Source organism: Lithobates pipiens, unplaced genomic scaffold, assembly GCF_037356315.1.
Source record: "Lithobates pipiens isolate NorthernLeopardFrog02 unplaced genomic scaffold, aLitPip1_a1.2 Scaffold_3, whole genome shotgun sequence".
In the NCBI taxonomy this organism is placed as follows: Eukaryota; Metazoa; Chordata; class Amphibia; order Anura; family Ranidae; genus Lithobates; species Lithobates pipiens.
Window position 1 is genome coordinate 108218690 of NW_027507790.1, and position 4959 is coordinate 108223648.

The window sequence follows — 4959 nt, forward strand, 5'->3', positions numbered from 1 at the left end:
TCAGCAGCTGTCTGATAGAAGATTCAAATTGAAGACTTAGCTAGGCGGCATATACAATGGAGGGAGGAGCCCCGCCCAGCCCAGGGGATGAGGCGATTGGGGGGTGTGACATCGCATGCTTATTGGCTGGGCTGATGCGTGTGAGGATATTGAAAGATGCGTTCACATCAAACTAAACAATGTCCAGCACAAGCCTGCAGTCTCCCCTGTGTGTACTACACTACAGCGTTGTGTGCTACGCACAAACCGTCTGCAGGAAGTCACACATCGCAATTCACAAACAATTATCCGTGTGTTTTTTTTTTCACGTGCAATAGTAAAATGTTGAATTTGAGGTAAATACCACAAAATAATGAGATAAGTCCATTCACAAAAAAAAAAAAATCACACACTGGTTATTAACCCCATGGTGGAGGAAAGTACAAAATACCAGTCAGAAGACTTTGTACTGATAAAGGGTAAAAGTATACAATGTATCTGTGTGGTAATGTTCTGTCCTCAGATCAGGTAAGTCTCCGTTCACGCTATGAACCGCACAGGAACCCGTACTGCATTCCTCTTCAATTCACATCCATTCATTTAAGGTGGTTGTATACCCTCATTTGTAATTTTTACCTACAGGTAAGTCTATAATAAGGCGTACCTGTAGGTAAAATTTATATCTCCTGAACCTGTAAGGTTTAGGAGATATTCACTTTGCATACAGCCGTTGACGTCAGCAGCCCATGCGCTCTGAAAGCCGAGAGATGCTACCGGGAAAAAGACTCCTTTCCGCATGAGCGAGAGTGACGTCATTGCGGCTCCGGCCACTCACGGCACGGAGCCGTGAACCCGGAAGGAATGCAGAGGGCAAAATGTCAGCTCCCTTGGCATGGACTGGGCTGCAATATGAGGGCTGCGATCTAAGGTAAGTATTTCATAATGAGCTAATATGCTGTGCAGAGATAAGCTTTAGAATAAAACTGTCTTGCCAATTAAATGATCAATCTGATTAGCTGAGTAGTAGTAAAACTCAACTCCAGTTAAATACAGTAGTTTTTTCCTGACAGACTCCATGGCAGCCTACATGTGGGTTAACCCGGCCTCCTCTCCAATGCTATAGGACCCCACTTCCAAAAATTTGAGCTAACCACTAGAGACTGCGTTCCTTTTTTGTCATTCATTTGGACCTATAAGGTGTACACTTAAATCTCCTCACGTCCGAATCGGTCGAATAAGCCCTGAGCGGGCCAATGTCTCACATGCCAACAGAGCGGTGTGGAGAGCCCAGGGCCCTGCCACGGGTGGGTCTGTGGCTTCAGGCATGTATGCCCCAAGTGGTGGGGGGCAGCCTGCGTATGCCCAGAAGGAGACGTGCAACACGGCTGGCAAGGTCAGGATTCTTCAATTTGACTTTTTTTCCCAGTTCGGGTGGTCCTCATCCTCATGCTTGGCTCAAACTCGAAAGTTTCTTCACTGTTCCATGGGAACCAAGAAATTGTCCTACCTACATTCAGGACCCCGGGGTCCTCTGAAATTCATCCTCTAGATATGGGTGAAATACTGAAGGAATACCTTCAAATTACTTTTTCCTTTAGACGCTCCGCCTCCCTGTTCATCTTGCTCTCTGGCAATAACAGAGGGAAATGAGCTTCATCCAGAATAATTGCGGCCTGGATAATCCAGTCCATCCAGGAAGCTTATAGAGCTAAGGGCTTGGCTCCTCCAGAAGCGGTGACGGCACATTCCACCAGGGGTATGGCGGCTTTGTGAGCAGCAGCCCAGCATGTGGCTCCAGACGTCATCTGTAAAGCAGCCTCATGGGCCTCCATTAATACTTTAATGGCAAATTATTGCATAGAGCCTGCATCTCTATCTCCTGTGAGCTTTGGTTTAAGAGTCCTGTCAGTTGATAGGCCAAATAAAATTTCTATTTGATCAGCATACCCACCCGTGTGGACTGGCTACTTCCCACACGTAGGCTGCCATGGAGTCTGTCAGGAAAATGGAAGATTAATTATCAAATACTTACCGTAATATTCCTATCCAGATGGACTCCATAGCAGAAGTTTCCACCCATTTGGCCATGAGTTGGCTAGTAATGGAATGCAATCTTTATGGGAGAGGGGTCCTATAGCATTGGATAGGAGGCAGGGTTAACCCACACATAGGCTGCCATGGAGTCCATGAGGAAAGGAAAATTACGGTATTTGATGATAAATTTTACATTTTTTAGTTTTGTATGGAGTGGAAAAGCACACACTGGGTTCTGACTCCACCCCCACAACCAGACAGGATTGGTTAACTATAAATTTGAAGGGGAGACACCCCGCTGCATTCTCTTTTTTATCCTCACCTGACAGGTTGGATAAACAAGGTTTCAGGAATTTACAGATGAATAAAGCCTCTTACCGCTATCGCCCCAGCAGGTTCAAGCCTCTCCTGTTTGGAAGTCCCTCCTGTACAGTCTCTAAAGGAGCTTCTATGGAGGGATGGTCTCAGGGGGCGTCTGGTTATGGCATTATTACAAGGTTAAGCTTCCCTTTCTGCAGTGGATCCCTTAGTTTCTCTCATATTTTTCTCCCTATTTTTTTCTCCTATCTTCACTTTGTTTCTTACTGTGGAGTTCTGCTGGTCCTTGCTGTCCTCCGCAGCTGTCATGGCCGCCGCTAGTGTCTCTCTTGCTCTGCGCATGTGCAGAGTCTGCAGCTGGATCAAAATACAGTGTTGCCCTTCTCCAGTATGGCGTTGGATTCGTCAGGACGCTCTGCGCATGCGCGAAGCGTCATTCGGCCACCGCTATGGCACCCTTTTTAAATACAGCTGTATGCTCTTCTGCATACTGCTGTTTACCTATCATCTACTGCGCTGTCTCCTCGGAAAATTCACCAGGATCAGATAAGATTATCTTTTATCTTTTTCACATGCTGCTCACTCTGCATATGTACAAAAAATATATATTTTATCATGTATGGTAATCTTAACTTTTAAAGAGACATACCTTTTAAAAAAAAATATATATATATATATATTTTTTAAATATTTAAAAATTTATTGTGCATATATATATATATATGGTTTGCAATGAATTTTTTGTTTGTTTTTCTCAGCCTGTATTGTCCGTCTTTTCTATGGAGTCCACTGCCCACACAGACCACCGTCAGCAAGAAAGGTAAGAGGCTCTACCTGGCTCTACCTGGTATAGGCAAGTATTGAAGAAGGGGAGAAAAAAAGAGTGCCGCCTGCTAAATGCTGTGTTTTTTTGGCAGCCCTACCAGAGCAAGAGGAGTAAGTCCCAGACATGGAAGAACATCAAACCGCACTTCTAGCAAAAGATCGCGCAGAAGTCGCTCAAGATCTCCATCTCATCATCAGAGACACAGCCACGCTCAGCACAGCCATTCGCACCACAGTCACTCCCGGCATAGTCGGTCAGACCACAGGAGGTCTCCTTCCTCACATCACTGCCGTCACACCAGACCTTCAGCAAACGCCTGCTGGGTATGCGGTGCACCAGCACTGCCAGACAAACTTGCCTGCCGCTCTTGCTTCAACAAAGCTACTAAGGAAAAGGAGGCAAATGCAAGGATGGCTACGGAACTTATAAGGGAGTCAGTGCGGGAATCCATCTTGGAAACAACGATACCCGCAATGGATGTGGCAGTCCCTAGTACGTCCGCTGCACAACCCCATCACTCCCAAGCTTCAGAATCTTCCTCTGATAATGAAGTTCTTGAAATGTCTGCAGGATTTTATTTTTCTCTGGTAGAGCCCTTTGCGAAATCAGTTAAGGAAGCAATCGGCTGGGAAGATGATATAGCTGAGCCACAAAAAATTTGACAGTATTTCCCCAATTTGAAGAGGCATGCAGAGTCTTTTCCGTTTATAGAGGAACTCGGGGATCTCATTAAAGATGAGTGGGAGAGATCAGACAAGCGGTCAAGTCTTGCGAACAGGCTGGTGAAAATGTATCCTCTGAATGAGTTAAAGGTAAAGCCTTTGATTAATGCTCCCATAGTCGATTCCTCTCTGATGCACCTAGCCGAAGATGCTGTCTCCCTTCGGGACGTACTCGATCGCAAGATGGACTTGGAATTAAAGAAGGCATATTCCATTCCAGGGGGTTCCTGCAGACCAGCTATTACCACTGCAGCTGTGGCAAGAGCCATCTGAGGATGGGCAACTAAAATAGAGAAGGATCTACTGGATGGCACTGAAATGGAGAAAATAGATTCTTCTCTGCAGGAAATCAGACTGGCAGGTGACTCCGTAGCGGAGGCTTCAGTAGACATCATAAGGTCCTCAGCTAGAACAAAGCTGGCCTCAGTGACAGTGAGAAGGGCCTTATGGCTTAAACCATGGATGGCCGATACAGCATCTAAGATTAACTGGTGCAAAATTCCTTACGATGGCTCTAATCTTTTTGGTGCCAAATTGGACTCTGCCATTTCTGAAGTTACCAAAGGCAAATCTGGTCTGATTCCCTCCGATAGAAGACCCAAGGCTCAGAAAGGGCCTTCCTTTAGACGCAATCTCCCAGATAGGTACAGAGAGTCCAGATCCTACCACCCTGGTAGAGAATTTAGGAGGGATTGAAAAAATACAAAACCTTCCTTCCTGAGGATGCAGAAATCCAAGGCTACCCCAACGGGGAAGCACCCAAAGTCATTTTGAAAATTCGCCCATCCACCCAGCCCAGGTGGGCGCCAGGCTAAAGAATTTTATCCGAATCTGGACGAATCATATACAGGACCTTTGGGCACTGTCCACAATCAAATTTGGGCACAGGTGGAAGTTCACGAACAAGCTTCCAGGAAACCCCTTCCAGCCTACCAGACTACCATCCACACTATCCAAAAGAAATCTGCTGATAAAATACGCAGCAGAATTAAAGCAGAAGGAGGCTATTGTAGAGGTCCCATCAGCTCAAAGAGTGAGAAGATTCTACTCCCCGTTGTTTCTGGTGAAGAAAAAGACAGG